We start from the raw sequence: 23,664 nt of genomic DNA on the forward strand, positions 1-23,664 counted from the left end.
TAGTGTTGGTGATACCTTAGGGGAACTTGGTGAGCTGAATTCCTTTATACCTGACTTGCAAGATTTCCACTGGCATACAGAGAGCTCTGGTATAGTGCATTGCTCTTCAGCATTACTTTTTATCCACCGATAGCTGGAAACAAAAAAAATTAATGGAGAAGCCAAGAAGGCATCTGTATCAATTCTTCATTTACCCTGTTTGTCAGAGAGTCTACACAAGTAAACAGAAAAAAAAAAAACAACCAAAATTCTTGTGCACTGTGTTTAAGCAATCAGACATGTTCTGCCAGCAGTTCACAGCTTAGTTTCCCAGTCCCCACAATCGTTTCATCTAACTAAAGTAAAACTCAATGGCTTAGACATGCCCAGCTGATTCCTATTGCTTGCTTAGACAAAAAGTGAGCATCTGGATCCTCTAGCAGTCACTTCTGGCTTTGAATATTTTTTACTCCAAATTAAATCATAAGTAGTCAAAGCATCCAATTAATGCCATCAGCAGTCATTAGCAGGACAGAGAATGTATCCTGTGTCAATCCTGTTTTAGGAGTCAAAGATAGCCTCGTGCTGTGATTAGAGGCATCTGCTGCAAAATGGGAGCTCAGTAAACCTCCCAGATATTTTGACATCAGATCCAAGCAGGCTTGGTTACTTCAGTCACCTGGAAATCTCCATTAAGACAATTGTTCTGTCCTGCTTTTGACAGCATCTTCATCTGGATGAAGGATTAGTTCATTGCTTTCTAACACCCCTTTTGTTAGAGGGAGACACAATAAAAATGTCACAAGTGACAATTAAACACAAATGAATTTGGTAATCTGGACGGCCTTTCTAGTCCCCTTGAAAGTAACATCTCCTAAACGTCAGATGGTAGAAAGACAACACCTTTGTAATGACAGAATAAAAAGATATGCCTTGCCCCCCACAAAAAAGCTACTTACCCATTACTATAGATCCTCAGTAATTCTCACCATTAATTTCAGTACATTATGGCTTACATTTTTTAAACCTTAATTCAAATCTTAATGAAAGAAATCAATATTAGTTGTGGCTGCATAAAAGACTGATATAATTTCTGAAAACTGTCTATATACATATTGATAATACAGGCATACTACTACTTCAGCTGGGATCAAGAGTATCCTTTCAGAGTGAATTTTCCAACCATATCCATGTACAACACTCATTCATTTAATGAAGCACTTTCAGACCATGATGATGAGTTTTCTTTGGGAAAAAACTTGACCAAAACCTCCAGTTCAGAGGCTCTCCTAATATGCTGCACATGCTACATTGCTACATCCTTTCAGTCTACAAAACCGGTTTAAGGTTAATTCAGAGTAAACCACCCTGAATTTGTGTGATGTGAATGTCTGCCATAAGTGCTTTTTGCTGTGCAGATCTACTCCTTTTGTTCTACAATGTCTACTAATGTAAAAATACCCATGTTTTACTTCTGGTCAGCATAATCTTAGCTTTACTTGAACCACTTCAATAGATTTCTAAAACATAAATATTAGGATAGCACTATAAACACTACCTGTAGATAGTAAATAATTACAGAAAACTGCCTTATTATATTGTTTGTCAAGATTAGCAGCTGGAACAGCGGTGTTACTATTAGACTAAAATGCTGTTGTCCAATACTGCAGAAGGCAGATTCCAACAGTTTTTGATAAAGACTGCCAACACCAAGAGCAGCTGAAAAATATTTCTGTATTTACTACAGTGTTCCTCTGATGGCCTTTTTTCCAACCTTTTTAATGAAATGGGGTCTTTTTCAATTTTGTTTCATAGAAAACCTTTTGGATAAGTCCCTCACAGTCTAAATAACCTTTTCAGAGTGTGCTGGATTTACTGCAGGCAGCCACCAACCCCCTGAGGAAGAGGATCAGGAGAGAAGCAAATCAGAAGACCAAAAGTAAGAAAATCTCATGTGTTGAGGTAAAGATGATCTAATAAGTGAAGGGGAAATAAAAGGGGGGGGAAAAAGTGATGCTAAGAAAATCACTCACCAGTATGATGACCAGTCAGTCTCCAAGCAATGTCTACTTTGGAAAAAGTTCCTCTAACTGCTGCAGCGTTATGGCTGAGCATGACATCAAATGATACTGTACGAATATACCTTTGGTTACTTTGGATCAGTTATCTCAGATCTGTCAAATCCCAACAACTTGCCCAAACCTGTCCTGCTCCCTGAAAGAGCCAAAAGTAACAAAGATATTGATGCTGTACAAGCACTGTTCAGCAATAATCAAGTATCAGTGTGTTATCAGTGCTATTTTGGTGGCAGATCTGCTGTGACCTGTACAGGCTGTTAGAAAGAAAATTCCACCCCAGGCCAATGCAGAAAGGGAACCTTAATTTTTGTTTTCTTTAGCACTCTTCAGTGGCACAGAAGTTTTAAACCAGGAGTTTTTAAAATTTGCCCAGAATTGTAGTGCCTCAGTGACACTGTCATTTCCATCTTTGACTCATCTTCACGGCTTTTGGCTCAGTCATACAGAGACAGACTGCTTCTTCTGTCAAAAGAGATAGTCACTCCTTTAGTTTATTGACCCCAGGAGTTTTCAGGCACCTGGACTCTCAAGGTATTTCAAAAGAAGATGACAGTAATCATCTGGAAAATGCAGAGGTTCTTTTGAACCTCTGAAAGAAAATGGCAGGAACCTTCCTGAAGCTTTTTATTGTGGTCATAGTAAGTCAAAGCTCAACACTGTGTTGAAATTGGTAATCTGTCAGTAAAAGTAAAGGAAGACACCAGATGTAAAAAGACATATCACAAATGATACATGAGATACCACTCATGTTGATGTAAAAATTAGAGTTGGTCTTCAGCATTTCATAAAGGACAAAGACATGTATGCTTCTGTAACTGAATTCCTGCCACTGCACGATAGGAATCATCTGCTTCTGACAGGTGCACTACCTGTGAGAAAACTAAGACACTTAAACATTTTCAGAAATGTTCTTGCCACCTGAGACAACAGAAAGTATTTTTACCCTCTTCTTTCCTCATTTTCATGAACTGCAATACTGAGAACCAGCAAATTTCTCCAATCCACAAGGGATTTTTGAATATCAGTTTTAATTAAGGCATTTGCATTATTACTACAGATTTAGTCAGAAAAAAAGTTCAAGGTCAAAAGCACACACTCAACAAAATCTACTCATTTCTAAATCCTGTAAAGCCTTCACGGAAATCTTATGGAAGATTTTTTCCTAGTACTTGAGCTAATGGAACATCAGGGTTGATTTAACTATAAATCTTAATGGCTGGATAATGTGGCTACTATGCAGGGACATGAAGATGATCAGAGGGCTGGAGCACCAATCCTATGAAGACAGGCTGAGAGAACTGGGCTTGTGTACCCTAGAGAAGAGAAGGCTCTGGGGATGTGTTAGAGCAGCCTGCCAGCATCTAAATGGGCCTGAAAGAAAGCTAGAGATTGACTTTTTACAAAGTAGCAATAGGACAAGGGGTAAATGACCTTTAACAAAGAGACGAGATAGATTTAGACTAGATATTAGGAAGAAGCTCTTCACTGTGAGGGTGTTGAGACACCGGAACAGTTGCCCAGAGAAGCTGCGGATGCTCCATCCCTGGAAGTGTTTAAGGCCAAGTTGGACAGGGCTTGAGCAACCTTGTCTAGTGAAAGAAGCTCCTGCCCATAGCAGGGGGGTTGGAACTAGATGATCTTTAACGTCCATTCCAACCCAAAGCATTCTATGAGTCTGTGAAATGAAAGTGAAGTTTACAAAATCTCACAGGATTTTTTTAATCTGAACTTTGAGCTATAGAAAAGGGGTTAGCAATAAAAATGCATTTTATCTTACTTTATAGATACAATTATTTTAAATGACACTTTGCTAACAAAATGGTTGGATGCTGCTTACAATGGGGCTGAGTCACAGGCAAGCCTACTGTGTAAAAAAAAAGATAACTACTTGTTTTTCTTTTCCATTTTCTAAGGAGTTCTGAAAAGACAATTGAATCAGAAGTTAATTAATTTAATAATGCTAAGATCGTTATTACAAAGCTGTAAATGAGCTTCGTTATGTATCTCATTGCATTTCCTTCTCTTCCATGGCTCACTGCAGACTGATTTAAAGCAACTAATAATAAACACAAACAAAACCAAAAGTCAATCAGGGTAGTGTCCCTAATGTCCCTTTGTCCTAAGCACCTGTTATAGGAAATTCAGTGCACAGGGTTTCAAATGCAAACAGAGAAACCACTAAAGGGTAGAGTGCACATATGGACAGTTTCACTACAAAATGACACACTCCTGTTGCTGCATTGCTATTTCTGGTGTTGAACTAACCAAGTCTAATTAGAAAACCTATTCCTATCCAGGGGAGTATTCTGATGAAGTCAAAAGGAGATAAGCATCATTTAGTTATCAGCCAGATGATCTGATTCAGTTGAGTCAGACATGCATGACAGAAACATCTGCAACATGCAAGTAAGTGTCTGAAGGAGTGACTGGTTATGCTATTTCAGTGCATTTGGAGGACAACATGTCAGCTCTAATCAAGTCAGATTTTCCTTGCTACAATCTGAGGTCTCTGATTAAAAAATGCCCTACTTGCTTTCTTCACCTGATCAAGTGTGTCAGTGACAATAGATAACGGTCCATGGTGAAGCATACAAAAATAGAAAAGTACTGTTTGGCACGGGTTGAAGGAACATAATCTTGAAAATAGGGGAGCTGTAGGTATCCCATGCAACCAGGGATTGGTATGTATGTATGTAACCTGCTTCGTATTAATATATATACTTTTTTTCTTTGCACTAATAACTCAATAAATAGGTTAGAGCATTTGATTGTTTACATTGTGTTGGTGTCCAGTCTTTGTACATGGGAATCCTACGAACCTGGAACACCAAGGCTCACCTTTTATGCTACAGGTGATAGTTGGCTTTTGCCAACTGCATGATAAGAGATCATTAGCAAGGCAGAAAACAAAATACAGGAACTGCCACATCAGATCAAACCAGCAGTTCATCAAGTCCAGTATCACGTGCCTGTCAGTAGCCCATTCCAGGCACTTCAGTGGAAGGTGAAAGAAACCATGCTGTTGGAAAGCTGTGGAGTGAGTCATCCACAAGGAAGCTGGTGTCTTCCACCCCCTGGTGGCTGGTGTTTCAACTCTCTCAGTCAGAAAAATGAGGAACACCTGATGTTTAGTATTATAGCTACTGAAGCAGAAGAGACAATGAGGCTAAATTCCCTGCGAACATCAGTGTTATGTGATCAGTGCAAAGAGGGTAGAGTCAGAGAAGGGAGAATCTTTCAGGCTACCTTATTTACCCAGCACAGGTGCTTAAATTTATGTATTATGGATGTCTTTTCTTGATCTCACCAGCTATTTTCTCTGCTTGTTGTATGCAATCAATGATATTTGTCTTCCTCAGAAGAGTGAGATAACAGAAAATTCTTAAAGCAGTTAAATTTCAGAAAAAATTTTGCCAGTAGGAAGAATAAATACCAGCAACAGGGATATAGTACCTGACTGTTGTGCATCGATAGATCTCACTGCACTTAACATAAGGCATTAGGAGGCATTTTCTCCATTTTACAGGAAAAGAAAACCGTTCTTTCTGAATGTATGATAAAATTTTCGTAGGTCTTTACATAAGATTCTAGCAAGTGTTTCCTCTGTTTTTAGTGGAAATCAACTTTTATTTCTGGATGTATGTAAATGTCTCCCTCCACCATAAACATGCAGTTAGTTTTGAAATTCCAGTACTTATTTAGTCATGAAGACACATGGAATGCTGGGTGGTTAGCCTAGATGTCCATTATGAGTATTGTGTTCTGTGTTCCTGAGCTGTAATTCTTGTTGGTTCTAGTTATATAAACTACAACAACAACAACAGTAATCTTCTCACAAGGCCAAATGTAGTAACAAATATTCACAGCACTATGTTCTAAGGCCAAGATTTTAAAACTAATAACAATTCAGATGCCTGAATTCAAGTATTTAAACAGCCACTTTTCTAAGCAGACAGGATTTGTGCAATTTGATTGAGCCTTCTTCAGGGATTGTAAATTGGATTCTTAGCAAAAGATCCATCTAGAATTACAAGTGGCCTTTAAAGACTGCTTTCCAGACCATATGTTTTTTGGCACACCTTTAGATAGCAGGCTAGCAAAGCTGTTTCTCACAGTGGATTGAAATAATTAACTGAATTTCAGAAGGAAACGCTATTTTAAATCAAATGATATACTACATAGAAATCTCTTAACTGAGCTAAAAAATAGATTCAATCTAGAGCAAAACCAGTTTTCCACTGACACTCTTTGGAATTAGCATGATTTTTTCAGTATTCATGTACCCAGAGAGGAAGATACTAACGAAGAAAAGCTTTAAATTCAACACTTATCATTACTTCTAGCAAGTTCAAGTTCAATTTTGCAGTCAGGTGAATAGTTCTTGGCCACAAAATTAGTTCCAGTCATCCTGGTATTATCAGTGCATGTAAAGGCCATATATTCGGCTAATGATAATGTCTTAAATCAGGGAGAAAAACCCAACAAACCACTTCCCCATAAAGGTCCAACACACTTCTCAAGATTACGCTAAGTTTTTAATAAGAAGAAATTTCAAACAACCTGTTTGAAATAAATCCCCTCACAGACTAAATGAGCATTCTGCTACCTGAAATATCAAACAAATGTTACTACATAAACCTCTTCAAAGCCAGACTGCAGAAAGTTATTTCAAGGGTACAGAAAGAGTGGCACAAACTTCACTCAGTCTAGGAAACCACCTGAGGACCTTCTCCATTCTGAGACCTGATACCCACCAGAAGTGTGTGTGTCAAACCACCATACAGAATAGGCATGTGCTTCACACACACTCACTGCACACATGCATTTCCTCCAGCTTTACATGGGATATGTAAGAAAAGGCCCAACCAACTGTGATCTAAATAGCAAATCTTAGAATAACATTATAGTTAGTAAGGTTAGCTTGTACTGTTAACTGAAATACTATTTGCATGGTTGGAAATGAAGGTGGAAAAGCTAACAAGTAATTTCTGTGATTAAATATGCATATATACAAGACGACAAATAGTATTAATATGAGAAAAGAAACTTCTCAGCAAGCTCTCAAATAACGTCATGCAATATAACCATCACTCCTTAGCTCACAGATCACTTGACCCAACTGTATCCGTATTTGCCATTCTGACTGAATAAAGGCTAATGACATTTCAGAGCTGATCTGATGTCCACAATCCATGCTAACTGTTCCCAGCACACAGGAAAAAGAGGAAACGGGAATATATCACTTGACCTGCTGCCTGGACTTCCTCTGTCAGACTGCTACAAGGCAGGAGATCAGCAAGGGCCATATGCCATTGGTGCAACCTCAGCATTAGCTGGAGCAAAGGGGTAGGACCTTGCACAGTGATGGCCACTTTCACAGAAAATATTCATTTTGCCTTTTGGGTCTTCTCCCTCCATCCCCAGCCTTTTCTCTTTGTCTAAGCTGAGAGTTGGCAAAGCAAACCAAATATTATAGAAGACATTCACACAATCAGCATTTTCCTAGAGACAAATAGTTTTGATAATCTCAGATGTAAGAGATTTAATATTTAGAAAGGTATACAAGCTGTGAGGAGTATCAGGCACTTGGCACTCCTTTCACTTAGCACATGGTAGAAGTCTCAGCATGCAAAACTGTAAGTCCAGGATTTCTTTATTCACTGCAACATACTACCTGACAAATGTCAAGACACTTTATTCCCAGCCTTTGTTTTTCTCTGAGTTCATTCTACAATTTTGTTAACATTTGCAAACCTCTGCTATAGACATAAAACCAAAATAAAACATCAAGAAGACCCATAATCTTGACTGCTACTGCTCAACCCAGGACATTGAATCCAGGTGTTGCTGATGACTGTAGAGGGTCTTTGTTAAAAAATTCATAAGAGCCTATTTTGTGGGTCTTCTGTTGTTTAGTCCATCCACAAGAGGAAGCATATGTACTCAGACCTCATTCCAATGCTGTCAGTCGACCAGGTCACTTACTAGGACCACATACTAGGATCAAACAATATTCCAGTTAAAAATCGTATAAGTAATAGAAATCTAAATTTTGCAGCAGAATAAAATACTGAAATAAAAAGAGCTAAAACCATAAAATTTTGCAGGCTTTAGAATCTTACTTTTCTGTCATCTGTGGATATTTAGTTTTAAATGCTTTCAGATATGACCACATGTCCATCTTCAGACTCCTTCCACAGCCATCTTTGAAAGCAGCATCCAGATATCACTGCACTTTACCTCTTCCAATCTCTCTCTGAATAGGTATGTGCATCTTCAGCTTGAATGACAGCTGAAGATCATGAACATTTGATCTGTACTGAATGAATTGCCCTTAGGATTGGCTGTCAACAATAAAGATTTGTTTTAAATGTCATGTCCTCCAACATTTCTGTCAGCTTCTCTGCTTTCCCTTGGTTTGCATAAGCCTTCAAATGCTGTTGACTTCTGCAAGCTAAATAAGGTGGCAATGCAGCACAGATTAAAAACATTGGGTATGGAAGATTAAATCCCTGAAGTAAAGTGGACTGATTGGGAACCATGCTTAAGGTGTCTTCAATTTAATTCACTAAGCAACCATTCACCAACACAAGATGTTGATAGATGTGCCCAAATTCTGACTAGTTTTAAAATAATTGCAGACAAAACACATTGTGTTTATGCAGCAAAATGTACATCTCTTTAATAAACAAAATTCTACAAAATGCTACATAGTGACAGTAGCACTCTGCTTCCCGATTTGTCCTAATGTCACATTATTTTTTTGTTTGGTTTTGTTTTTGTTTTTTTTTGAGTTTTTTTTGTGTTTGGTTTGATTGTTCTGTTTTAGCTTGGTTTTGTATGTTTGTTTGGTTTTTTTTTCTTGTTTTTCTAGATGGGTGAAGTAATATCTAGAAGTCTTAAAGAAATACCAAGTGAAATAATTCAAAACTTCAACAGTAACATCGTATTTAATGCAGAAACTAATGAGAATCTTCAGAGTGACTTCTCTGGAAAAAGAAATCTGCATATTTCAATAAAGTTCATGTAAAATCTTTGGATTATGAAAAATGCTGATATCAATGACTTTAAGTAGCTTTGCTTCCAGGCCTTTTATTTTGCTTTTTCATTCATGATTAATTTATTATTTTTAAACAGGACAATAACAGGCTAAAGGTTATTATGATTTTGTAGAGTTAGAGTTGATGCTACCATTCGTCCTGAATTCAAACTATGAAAATAAACTTCTTGTGAGCTGATTCAAATAAACAAGAAAACGTGCAGGAGTTCATGAGGAAGGAAATTTGCAGACTACAAGTTTCTGAAGCCCACTATTTTTTTTGCAAGGCAGATAACCTATATCATTTAACCTGAAATAGAAGATGTTTTATTTGTGCTTGAGAATGAAATGGAAGTTTTGGTCCTACTCATCATGATCTACAAGACAGAGAATTATATAAATCCTTTTCATTCTGAAACAACTTTACTGATCCAATTTTTATATTTGTCTTAACTCTTGCAAATATTGAAAATTTTCAATACACCTGATTAGCATGTTTTACTGAGGCTTGGAAAAACTTGAGTGTGAGGAACACATTGAATGCTTTTTTAGGCTGTTGTGTTGTAAAAGATCAATGACAATAAATAAAAGGTTATAAATATTTAATGTTTTTCTTTGGGACAAATGTGTTTAACTTTTCTTTGTGCTTTAATGTGGAAGAGTCCTACTAAACCACAGAGGTTATTCTAGTTAATGATATCATTTGTTATATCAGATCTTGCTTCTACTGGGTATGGAACATATTAAGATGCTTGAAATTGGTACAGCACTATTATCACATCAGATAACAACCTATCGATCAGGTCCTTAAAACACTTGGCAAAACATAAGGTACAAATAATGTACACAAAACCAAATGAGTAAAATAAAACTCTATGTAAAAAGAAATCAATTCAGTGAATACCATTAGGGAAAAAATAACTTCAGCTCTGGGAGATTTTTTTTTTTTTTAAGTTAATTTGTCCTCTTGTTATTATTTTATTTAAAAAAATAAAAATAGCAATGCTTATAAGGAAGAGGTAAGAGGGAGATCTTAAGTTTTAGTCTGTTTACCATATAGAAGGATAGCTATTGCAGGTTAAAGACAAGGATATTCAGGAAATACAAGAAGATTAAAATCACAGAAGTAAACTTACAGGTTAGAAATCTACTGCTGGAAACTGTAAATTCAAGGAAGCCACAATTCACTGAGAAGCAGAAGGAGGCTTGGCCACCTTATGATGTCCCCCAGCTTCCATATGCATATCAAGAAAACCCACAAGGTTTTGAGTTATGACAGATTAAGACTTGAGCAGCTGGCATGGTATTTCACATATTACTTTCTTAAAAGAAACAAGCAGAACAAAAAAAAGCAGCAAAACAGAACAAAGTATTTGCAGCCAGACTGAAGCAAACAGAATAGAGAATTCTGATTTCAATTTATATTCAGAGAAAATAACTGCCTGGCACAGAGTTGAAGGGGCCATAAATCAGTTAAATTGCCTGTTTTCCAGACTCCATGGCTTCATCACTGAGAAAAATAAGAAAAGCTCTATTTCCCAAATGCCAGCATCTAACTCCATTATCTTCAGGTGATGACCTTGACATGCAATCCTTACTGCAGAGCCAGCACTGTGGAGGGGTGTTACAGACATCCCTTTTGCTTGTGTCCACCAGGAGAAATTGGTTCATCTCCTGACCAGCCCATAGTGTTCCTGATTGACTGTTCTCAGGACAGTGAAGTCCAGATTAATCCTCCATACATTCAGGCGTCTCACTGTGATACTTGAATTAAGGCTCCCACCACCAGCCACTGGCTCCTTCTGCGGAGAAAAGGCAGAGAGAGGCACTCCCCAGAGATGATGTCATCCCACAGAGAGCTTAGTCACTCTGCAGAAACACCTCTATGGTTTGCACAGTAAGGGTGAAATGTGGTCATGGCTTTCCAGTCAGGTGGTTTTAGCAATGTCACTGAAATTTGATCACTAAGTTGAGTGTGCAAAATCAGGCAGTGTGAACGAAGGTCTTTTTCCCCCATATTTTCCCATCAGGAACAAGAGAAAAGTTATAATGGGACAAAAACTGAAATTCAGAGTTGTTGACAATTAATTTCCTGCCATCTTGCAATATCATCTTTCTCTAATTAACAACAGCTACCAATGAATTTATACTTACTAGAAATTGTGCACACAATCACCAGCACAAGCTCAGCTTCCTTATGCACCATCAAGGTTTAGCCTATGCTTTTTGTCACTATTTTATATTATCATTATTTGAAAATTCCTTTTATTTCAAGGACTGTTTTTATAATAAGGTCATAAGAGTTACCTAAATCTCATGGAGGATAAAAATACTGCTTTAAAAGCTTTAGAAGAATAAATTAAAATGATTCTTTAGGAAAAAAAAAAAAAAGATGCCCCTAAAATAAAATTAGGCAGTGTACGCAAATTGCATGCAGTATTTTGCAGTCTGTTTTAGCCAAACATTAAGCAGTAGTTTTCTAGGAGGTGTGAGCTACTTTTTTACAAAAAAAATGCAGCCAGTTATTTTTACATCAAAGAGGAAATGTAATTTCTGCATCGGAACCAGCAGCTCTAAGAAATTTAATAGATTAAAAAAAAAATCTTGTTTATATTTTTTTCCTTTGGCTTCAGGTATCAACATTTTAATTCGTTTTTCACTACTAGATTTGGCTGCCATGTCACAATTTATTTTAGTCCTTGGATGCATCCCAATCACTCAAATGTTCAGTAAAACATTAAAAAATTCCATGTTGAACTTCTGCTTAAAATCTCATGGGAGGTTAACATCTTTGTTAATAGAATATAGAAATATTAAGCAGAGTGTGAATCTCATTTTTAACAGAGGATTTATAAAATAACTAACATTTTTGTCTATCTACTTGTAAGCTTACCTGGAAGAAGGTAGGATTTTACAATAGATTGTTACAAATTAATTACTCTCTCTTTCCTCTGTATTTATACATACGTAAGCACATATATTCGTATATTCACCAATCAAGGGACTGAAGGTGACAGTGATGGAAGTGTTTAGAAACTTGACAGACCAGGCATTTCAAGCTCTTTAACAAGACTATATCCATTCTTTAACAACATACTTAACGATGATGGTCTGTGCCTGCACTTTCTCATCATTTTTCACTATACAAACCCAACTTCTAGTCTTCCAACTTGTATCCTCACCCGGCTGTAGGTCAAGTGATGCTGGCCACAGTCCTTGGTAGCCTTGGCTGCAAGGCCAAAGTCATGGCACTTGGGCTGTTCAGGCTCCAGAATTCCTTGTTGAGACAAAGAACAACTTTTGGTCCCATTTTACTTTATTTTTACTTGCCATCTATTACTCCTGATTAGCCCTTTCAGTCCCAAGAGGGATCTCATCTGCTCCCAGTAACTTTTATCTTGGTTTGGGCTTTGTTACTTTCCTTTTGTATTCAGCAGGACATCCTGTTTATTTTTTTTTTGCACTTATGTTGTTCTTTATTGTACAATTTCCATCACTCAGGAGCTTTTCAAAATCTGCTATACATGTCTTAGTTCAGACCTTGCTTGCTTACTAAGCTAAAATGCTTATACATTTTGCTAACTATTTCATGACAATGTTCCAAAATATTTGTATACTACTGCTGAATACAGAATTTTACTATGCTCAGTTTTGAGTTCAAAGCCATATGATCAATGCTTTTATGGGGTTCAAAGTCCACCCTCATTAATGAACTTTTAATGTGTCACAGGCCTGTGTTTTTGCTACAGGATCCAGGATTCTTGGCTAGGAGCTCAGTTTTTCAATGATCTTGTGTATTCATCTGCCTGAAAGAGACTTCAGTGAAGTAAGTGATGGATTCACAGACTGCCTTTGCAGGAGGAGGAGAGAGGTCAACCAGAAGCATTGTACTTCCAGTGTGCTCCTGAGCCATGGCACAAGGCAAGGCAAGGGTTCTTCTTTCAGAATAATTCTATAAACAAAACCAATGATGACTTTTGAACCACAGAGATTCCTTTCTCCCCCTTTGGAAAACTTGTTTGAACTGGAAAACTAATTTGAACTAATTTGCTGAAAGAATTTATCAGCTTCAGCAACGGTCTAGGAAAGCGTTCAGTTTATCTCAATCCGTAAGAATTTCTCAAGGTGTGATCAAAGTTCTGAACACTGTTGTGTCTAAATTGAAAACAGGAATTTGCATCTCCTTTTTCCAGAATACAGATCCTGACCACCAACACCAATTCAACAGTCATACATCCTTACTCACTTCCATAATGAGCTTCTAGTTTTTGTGCGTACAGCTTTTCTTAGGTACCAGCTTCTCATATGCAATGTTATAGTGCCAAGTTTTCTCTCTTGAGCTAGGAGAAGCTTCAGACTTGGAGTTAGTCACTTGTTAGTCACATGTTGTAATTTCTTTCTACAAAATTAATCCACATCTTTGGATATGTCTCTGTAAATTCCCTGTTTATCAAAGTGGATCTAATCCAGAAGATTTTATACATAATATTGCTAGGTTGGCCCATTCAATTCCCAGATTTTTCATAAGACCAAAACAAAAAACAAGCCAAACCACAGAGGGCTATAATCAGCTCAACTCATTATTGTATGTCAGTTTGTATTAATATGCAAATCTCTCCCAGATAGGTACACTATATCCATCTGTATGATGAAAGTAGAAGGTTTTACCTACTTCAATTTTCCCTCAAATGCATGTAATATCTGTAAGACATGTTCATTGCATTGGACACATGCTTAGAGACAGACAGTGAAAAGCTGAATTCTGTTCTCAGTTCTGCCACTGTTGAGCTATTGCTAATACAGAGAAAGTCAGTTCCCTGTGAATGACTATTTCACATCCTTCACAAAACCTCTCAGAATTATGAGCTAAGCCTTCCACTTGTAAGGAATGCCAGCACAGCACAGTGGAGTTATCATCCTGCTGATGTTGGTTTTAATCTAGCTGCTTTGGGTAATGGCAGCTAAGCAAAACTAGCCTTGACAGTGGACACTAATGCAGCCCACCACCACCTCTCCTTCCTTCCTCCTCACTCTTGAAGCCAAGAAGCCACATGGGGAGCTTGATCTGACCCAGTTCTGGGGGAAAAAAGAAGTCAAAAGGTGTAAGAGACCTAGATAAGACAAGCAAGACAAGGTCAGACTGTGAAAAAAGGAGAAAATGAGAGTACCATCTGATATACCACTGAAATATTGTCATTACTGGGCTTCACATTCATTTAGAATTATGCTGCCCAGTTGTAAATAACTAGAAAACATGGAAACGGGTTGTTGTGCCAGCTGAGCTAGGAACATGAGAAAGGATGCTTTCACCGCAATGAAACTGGATGGGACTATGTGCTGTATGAACAAGCTTTGATCACTTGCTGAAAACATCTGCTTTCCAAGGCATCACTCCAACTATTTGCATAAGTGATATAGATCTTTCCACTACTGTCAGTAAGCATTTTTCTTCTACTTCTGCCTCCAATCCTGGCATGGCAGGCAGCTGACAAAGCAGTGAGTGAAGCTTGGAGTATCATCCAATTTCGTTTTACAAAGTCATGTACTTTCAGACAGTATTTTTAAGGTCTAAGTTTAAGTCATTCAATAACATTCTCAGATACCAGAGCTGAGAATTATAAATCTAGCAGCAGGCAACTAGTCAATGCAGAAAAAAAAAGAATAAATTAATTGCTCTCTGGATTTGATGAAGCACAGGTAGAGCTGGAATGCACTTGTGTTATTAAAAGAGGGAACTATGCCTTTTAATTATAAAAAATGAAAACCCAAAATGCGTCCTTTTCCATTTATGAAACGTGTGGAGTAGAATGGAAAAAAGTTGTGGAATACAGCAGAAGAAAGACCTAAAGAAGTGAAGAAATGCAAGTGCAAAGTCAAGAGAGCATGAAACAGACCCTGATGCACTGACTTCTCAGTTCTGGGTACCACAGGAGCAGTCAGGAGGTAGAGCCCAGGAGAAGGATGCCTGCAGCTCATGCTGGAGATGGTAATTCCTGGGTGCTGTTATACCACCAACACAAGGCTCTGCTCTGAGCAGAATTCCTAGGAAGAGGATATAAGCCTGACAGAGTCACAGAAAAGTAGGCTGAGATGCTTTGCTCTTGTTGGGTGTAATCATGGATGGGTTTTCAGAGGGAGAACGCAGCTGGGTGTATGTCTGGATGTCAGCACTACCTGCAGACACCAGCAAAGAAGTAAAAACATTTCTGGGTTGGCCACTTAGAGTCCTTCTCTTGGCCCAGATCAGCTCCTACATGGAAATAAAGTAGTGAAGCAGTGTTGACAAGCTTACACACATTTTGTAGCAAAAGGGGTTAAAAATTGAAGACTTCAGCTTCTCAGACTGGTAAATGAAGCAAAGAAAAGAGGAGCAAGAGAAGAGGAAGTATCTTCTGAAGCAAGGATAAAACACACTTTTAACTTGGCTTTCATTGCAGTAAAGATATCCTCTGAAACTTCTATATCAATATTTTGATGTTCTCTCATGGAAAAACCTCTATGTTTTGTGCAGAACAACACTTTGTGACTGCTGTCAAGCAGAGCACAGGGAGCCCCACTGGGTCTAATTTAAATGTCTGACTTGTAACGATGCTTTGTTGCATTTGGTGCAGCAGGCAAGAGATTAGAAATAAATATCTCAACCTGTATCCCTGCAGAAAGGACTGGGGGAAAAAATATTGTTAATTTTAAATGTCTTCCTTTGCCAGTCTAAAAATATACCAGATACCCATCTAAAATAACAGTTTGCAGCCTGATCCAAAGCACAGTCAGGCTCCATATGGCAATAAAGAGAACAACCTTAGACTACCTTTGAGGGAAGGAAGCACCAGTGGAGAGTATCCCGAGAGAACATTTAGAAACCACTGCCTTGGAATAAAACAGGATCAAACATGCCTAAAACATCACTGAAATGTCTGGCCTCGTAACAGCAAAGGGACTGAAGACAACAGCAGTTCTTCCTGGGGGAGCACAGCTCAGTGCTCAGTTTCTATTTTTACCGCAGCTTGGGGACATTTGGCTGGTACAGCTCTTCTTGTGTCTGCATCACCCCTGGGCAATGTTTCGGAAAGGTGTGAACCGCACTTTCTGGTTGTGCACTCACAGCAGTTAAGAGTGATGCAGTAAATCCCATCCTGACTTCCCTGCACTTGTGTAAGTGACTGTCCAAGCAGTACAGACTAGACTCATTTCACATGTGTGAGGAGTTCAAGGTCTGAAAGGATGATGTGTTCTGCATGCACCAGTGTGCCAGCCACCTTTCAGACACTGATAATGGTGACTTTGCTACATCTCCATCCATATCGCTGGCTGAAAAGTCACTAGTCAGCACACGAGGCACCGGTTGCTGCTGCCATCGGTCTCTGTGCTGGGCATGAATCTGAATATCAACAGAGCAGTGGGAAGAGTCAAGTTCAAACTCTGATTTTTTATATTTTTCAAATGACATACTGGAAGAAGTTGTTTTTAAAGACTCTGACTTCAGTTTTCCTTGCAAACTCAGATGATTTTGAGGGAATTTCTTGACTAGCAGAACAGCTTCTTTTTCCCTGAAAAATTGGGAATCCTCATATTTTACTAGAAACTGAAATGAGTCCCTTCTAAGCTGCCTAAAGGTTAAGGAATTAGCATTTGCATCATTTGCCTCAGATGCACCTGTCAAAGTATTTATAGTATGATGAAATTCCTTGCTTCATCAGAACCAAGGTAGGAATTCACACAGACTTGGTTTACATCATTGGACAAGTGTGTAGCAATTAAGCGGGTCATTCAAAAACTGCAGCTCTTCTGTCAGGTGGTGTATGCACTTGTGCTGTTTGCAGTCAGTTTGGAGGCTTTCACTAGCAAAAGACCAGTCCATTTCATGTGAATAACCCTCTCTGTCCTGTGAGAAGCACTCTCTCATTTTTTTCCTGTGGACACCTTGGTTCCTGGTGCTTAGTGACAGAAGCCAAAATCTCTCAGGATGGCCATTTGGATCCAAACCTGAGAATATCAACACTGAGCAATGGGAATTCTCAAATGCCAAAGTAGGAGAGGAAAACATTTGAACCTTGAGTTTCTGCATCTGGAAACACAGGATTCACATTTCTAACTCTCCTTAAAGACTTAGTTGTAAGTGTACTTAAAAAGAAACTCGTAACAATTAACTGTACCCAGATTATTCTTGTGCTATTAAAATAACCAGATTCCTGTATGTTACAGGAGGCATCTGTCTTCTTCAGGAGAAGGACTGAAAGGTCTGGAAGGACTTTCTTCAGAAAAGAGGACCAGTGCATGCAGATAGTTGTCAGCAGAGATATGTTGTGGCAAACAAACATACAGCAGAGGTGAAACACCTATGCTGTCAGTAGAAATAAAGCTAACATCAGGAAATGATCATTAACTTTTGTCATTTCTGTCTCATATGTAGATGCCTGTCTTTATCACAGAATCAAAACATTTCACAGTTCTGACTATATTCTTTAACCTCAAAGGGAACTCAGTTAGTGGTATGATAAGGACAGAACTCATATTTCTTCACTGGCCTCAAGAGGCACTTAGCCAACGCAGGAGTACCAACTTAAAGAATGCTCAGGAAGAACAGTTATTCAGGAAGAACAGTTATTCATTTCACCATTGCCTTTCTTGCTGTAGACAAGAACTGAGGTAGAAAATGCCTGTTTTATTAGGTGTACTCAGAAAAATATCTAGTTTATAACACATACTCAGACTAACTGGTTTTACAAGTGGTGTACATTTAAATTATTTTTATGGAAGATGCATGTTTATGACTAGGCTGCATTCTTAGCTGAGTTACACCATGTCTGTGAGACTGTCACAACCTGATAACTGAGCAAAGGAAAAAAAAAATAATTTATCCAGAAGTGCACACTGGTTGTCAGCTTCTTATCAGTGGTCTGATTTTATTTCCCCAAAAACCCACTACGAGATATAGTACAACTAAAGGTCCCAGACTTCTGTACTGCCAATTCCTCTCATGTTCAACATAAAAATAAACCTAAGATATTTAGATGTGTGTGATCCCCTGAAAAGATGAGCTTAAACTCACACAAGCCAAATGAGATGCTCTGCATGGTAGATAGTTCAGGTATAAATATCTACAAATGGTGAGATGCTTGTATCACTGAATGTCTTCCAGATCAGATTAACTTTACAGTGCCCTGGACTCTTTCTGGAGAGACACTCAGTGTCTTTTCTGTACTTCCCCTTTTCCTAGGTGACAGTAGTTATGAATCACCAAGAGAAGACAAGATTTCCAAGCTTCTTTTCCTACCAAATGACTTGGAACCAACCTCAGAATAATTTTAACAGTCCCGGATCCATGACAGCTAATACAGGACTTGATCTAGTCACAAACCAAAAATTCATGGAGAAAAATATTCTTACTGAAATTTGGGAGCATTCAGATAGGAACTTGCAGCAAAATCTTGTCTGTTACTCTCTCTCTTCCCACTACCCTCCCCCACCAGTATAGCTACATAAATGTGTACTAAGCCTTTTTATTTGCTTGTTTACTATTATTTATCTGAGCATTGAACTACACTTCATTCATTTGACTGGAAATGAAAAGGAAGAGGCAATTTGGTTGTGTTCCTATGCCAGTCTACACATTTTATTGCTTCTTCCAGATAAAGAAAATGACGATCTATTTGCCTGATGAAGAGAGTGATTCATGTAACTACTAAACCTTAACAAAAATACAAAAGCCATATAGCTGTAAAGCACATACCAATATAATTCAAGCTGGATATAATTAAAACAATTGCCTAATAGCAAAGAGGCGTTACAGCACCGTAGGGTGGTCACACTGTATACCTGTCCTCAGGGGAAAATATATGCAGTTAAAAAGTACCTTTCTGGCAGTGCAACTCTGTTCAGACTGTGAATTTGGTTTAGCTTAAAATCCATAGATATTATTATCTCATATTGACCATAATACTCTTCTAGAAACTCTTAAGTAACAAATTTTGTCCTCCTTTCAGCCTCTTTTCTCTGCTGAAGTAGTGTTATGATTGCTGCGCCTCTGAAAGGAAGCAAATGAGCTTCTGGACATACAAGATTTCCTTCAGATCTGAAAATTGCCAAGAAAGCTCCGAATGAAAGGGAAAGGGAAATTTGTTTTTTTAAGAAAAAAAGAGAAATTATGTGCTCCATTTTCCTTTTAAGTGCACAGTTAATGAAAACTGAAAGGTAAAATCTTCTAAAATGGAAAAAGAACATGTTTGTGTGGCTTTTTTTTTATTAATTCCAGAGAGAATGGTATTCATGTTAAATGTTATATTAATATATTATGGCATTTAGTGAGATTAGAAATGCTGTGAGAGAGTGAGTCAATACAAAACCACCTGATCGCCACTTCCTGACAGCCTTTGTATATATGAAAATTAAATTGTTGCCCTACAGCTCCTTGCGGAAATGTTTCAGGGGCCCAGTTAATGCTCAATGATACCACGGCCTGCTAAAAATAAATAGCATTAATTCTGTAGTGGTAAAAATTTTCCTTTATTTTGAGGAGTGTAGAAAGGTAGCCTGCTGTAATCAGTTAGAAGAAGAGATACCACCCAACTTAAAGCTAGAGGATTCCTCAAGGAAGCCATGTGGTTAAAGAAACCCAAACAGCAAACACATACTGATGAATGAAGATGTATGCAACAATGAATAATGAACTGGTGCAAGTTATTTTATTTACACAAAACTCTGGAAGAGGTTAAGCAAGAAACAAAATTACAATAATGGGGCAGTTAGAGCATAAATCCATTATCGCGTTATTCAATATATTTGTTACATAATGATATATCTTATTATATTGAAGGTTATTTGAAAGTTTCTCCTAGGAAACAGGCATCCCAGAAAGTCTGAAAAACCTAAACTCTTGAAATTTAAATCAAGCACTACTTGGAGAAACCAAGGCAAAAGCTAGACAAGGATGAAAGAACTGCACTGCCTTCTGTATTCCTACCACCTGCAACCCACTACACACCAATGAACACCTACTTCAATTTTGCACAAAAAGCAATTTACTCAGTAGAAAAGGATATGTTCTCCATATTTATGGCCTTTATGAAATGCCTGCAAGCAAGACCAGCATCAATCAGTTCCAAAAATATCATGTGTGCTCCAGTGACTGTTTCTATCATATACGCTTGTCAAAATGATGTCAAACTGCAGTATAGAGGTTACAATGCTGAACAGACATTTATGACTTACTTCTATAGCATGTGGCATAGCCTTAGGAAAATATGCATTAATATCTATTTATTATAACTTTAATGTGAACCTCCAAAATAAAAGATGCTAACTCTTTTCACTAAAAAAAATAGTAAGTGGATGTAAGATCCGAATGGTAAGTGTAGAAATGGAAGAGAAAAAAGAAGAGTCAGGAACTGCTGAGGGGTGGCAAGTCAGAAAGTGGGTTGGATTGAGCTCTGGGAATTTTGTAAAGGATAAGACATGATACAGAGGTGAGTAAAAAGGGACTAAATTAAGCCAAACTATGTCATATTTGCATCAAGCTAAAAACACAACAGCAGCTACCACAGCTTGGAAGAACTGCTGAGTTTGTGTACATAGGTTGGTCTTGTGTACATAGGTCTGACAGGTTGATTTATATGCAGTAACCCCAGGAAAGCATACCATGTATTTCTTTAAACTGCTGTTTTGACCCTGCAGAGGGAAATAGTCTTTTCTTTGACAGCTGGGTAAAATAAGCCAAAGCATTGTCTTTGTACTGCATGTACCAATTTATTTTTCCCTCTCTTTGAAAAAGACACAATTTTTTGGGGTTCATGGCTGTCTTCAGAGACCGGAAACCTCTGACAATCACCAAACCAACAAACCCAGGCAGACTGTGCCTCATTAAGCCCTAAACCTTTACAAATCCAGCATCAAACCCATTTAAAAGCCATTTAACAGAGCTCATGTAAGTGAAATATATAACTAAAATATGTGTACAAAATCTGCTAATCTTTCACTTGGAGCTGGCAGATGCTGAAAGCAGCAGCTTCAATCTTGTGTCATTTTGTGATACTGGTTGTCTTCCATGGTTTAAAGATAAAACAGAAGAACTGAAAAAATGAAAAAAGTTTATGCAGAAGATTAAGCAACTGGAACCTCTAAAATGTCTTTTTTACAGCAGGACCCATGGAATTTATTTTTTTTAAAGAAGGAAGCAGAGCAGGATGAGCTTGCTAGGCACAGCAAGTCTGTGGGACACCTTGTGCACCAGGAATCAAATTGTGATACCTGTATTTTTACACATCAAATCTCCTAGATGTCAACCTGCTGCAGGTCCAGAATCTTATCACATTCACAAGCTCGGTGTTTCTCTGGCAATCTGGGGAATAGTTAAATACATAAGCAGCTTGTAGCATTACCGGTGAACAACAGGTCCAAGTATTACAGACTGGACACTCAGTCAGGTGAGCAAGAAAACAGATGAGTGGATATTTTTATTCTGAGTCCTGGTAGTCAGGAGGCAAACAAAGATCTAAGCATTGGACATGCCACTGTAACTTATCTTCCATGCAGGAGATAAATCATTTAAGTGTCTAAAACACAGTGATGAATTTCACTATGTTGAAAAATATCTGGAATAGGTGCCTTAGTGCTGCAGTGGATAAGCCACTTCAAAGAACTATTAGAAGCAACTGCAAGAATATAGCTGGCTATGGTAATTTAATTATTTTCTTTTTTGGCATTTTACTGAGCAATTCTGCTGATTTTGGTGTCAGTGCACCAAATTTTGTGTCAATGCTTTTTATTGCTGTCATCCCTCATCACTAATGGATTTTTCAGGTCTGAAGTTAGAATCCTGTCCTTCCCTCTTCTGTTGCCTCAGCTGCTTTGAAAACCAGTGCTCAAAACCACAGCACCCATTTCTATAGTTGTACTTCTGCTAAAAGTGAAACTGTTTCCTTACTATCCTGTAAAATTGAATTTTAATTTCAAATAAATTGCTCCATATACCCTGAGTTGTTCTTTTCCTTTTGTGACAAAAATGGAAATACAGTCTTCAATCTCAGTAGAAATATTTTTCTAATTTGTTTGAAGACTGCGAAAAAGGCAGTTTTCTTTATAGTAGGGAGTACTGAAGCATCATCTGGGAATAGAAACAGAAAGTATACAAAATCCGAAATATGAAGGACTGGCCTATGTATCTGTGATGAGTTAAGATGTTGAAACCGATTGGAGATATTGAATAAAAATTACATTTTCAAAAACCATCATTCATTAGGATATTAAACAAGATTAAGTTCCTTGACTCTTAAGCATGATGCATCCCTTTGTAGACCTAATGAGTGAACTAGAAAAGTAGATACTTTGCAATTTTTAGGATTAAAGAGAACCAATAATTTTATTATTTATTGAAAGCCATCTAATAAATATACTGCTCATGCCTGTAATTACAAAATAAATAGCAGATTGCATATGCCCTTCTTAGAATAGCAAAGATGGCTTGAGTACCAAAAAAGCAATGTTTTCTCATTCATATCCTAGAGCATTTCCAGTTTTGCCATGTGTGATGGTTTTTACTCATAGTAGAAATTTTCTCTCTTAAGTGCATTTTTATTTCCTATAAAAATGCGTGGGAATAGCTGTTCTCCACAAATATGTTTCTATAAGGAAAATACTTGAGAAGAAAGGTGGCATTTTTTTCATTATTGACCACATGTGATATTTTATTTATTAACCTATAGTTTAAAAAAATCCACTCTGAGAGCAAAACAATGCACTGTCATTAACCAATCAAACATACAGGATCAATCACAAGTAACAAAATATTTCTAAGAATTTAACTCTTTTGTAATTAAAAAAACTGTGAACTTAGGGGTTTGTTTTGTTTTTTTTTTTTGAGATCAAAGCAATGCTCACAAGTAGTTTCCAAACAAACCGAATTACCTAAATTACCTACTCACAATACAGAATTTGAAAACCGCAAAGCAATCTTCCATACAAGCAACATGAAAACTAAAACAAGCAATTCCAAAGACTTTTGGATCTCAGAAATCAAAGCAGATTCTGCCTATGCTGGTCAGAGAATCTGTCCACCAGATATTCAGAGAGAGTGTGCCTTCATACAGCTAACCCTTACCTAGTTCTATGTTCATGTGAGGAGTGCCAGACCCTGGACAAAACTGGACAAGGAAGGTGGTTGATCAATCCTAACTTGGGCTGAAGCAATAAAGCAGCCTCAGGAGACTTTTTTATGCATTAAAGATAGAGAAAAGGAAGTCTCAGAATGAGCGACACTATCACTCACTGTCTGAATGCAAGTAAGAGGGGATTCTGGCTTACAGGGCCAGTGAGCAAGGATGAAATTACCAAACAAGGGTCCAAAATGGAGAAAATCAGGGCCACTGCAGAAAAAGTAAAATAGGTACAGGTTGTTTACATGAGAAGGTATAATGGAAATATAAACTAAAGTACATGGTGCTCCCATTGCTGCGTTGAGATCCAGCCAAGCCATTTTGTGCCAGACTTGCGCAGCCAGGACAGGGACAGCAACCAGCCATTCAGCTTCTGTGCTCAGGTATGCAAGCAGGGACAAGGAGAAGTGAACATACCTCC

This window comes from Pezoporus occidentalis, unplaced genomic scaffold (assembly GCF_034315485.1).
Source record: "Pezoporus occidentalis ecotype Australia unplaced genomic scaffold, CSIRO_AGI_Poc_V1 ctg334, whole genome shotgun sequence".
In the NCBI taxonomy this organism is placed as follows: Eukaryota; Metazoa; Chordata; class Aves; order Psittaciformes; family Psittacidae; genus Pezoporus; species Pezoporus occidentalis.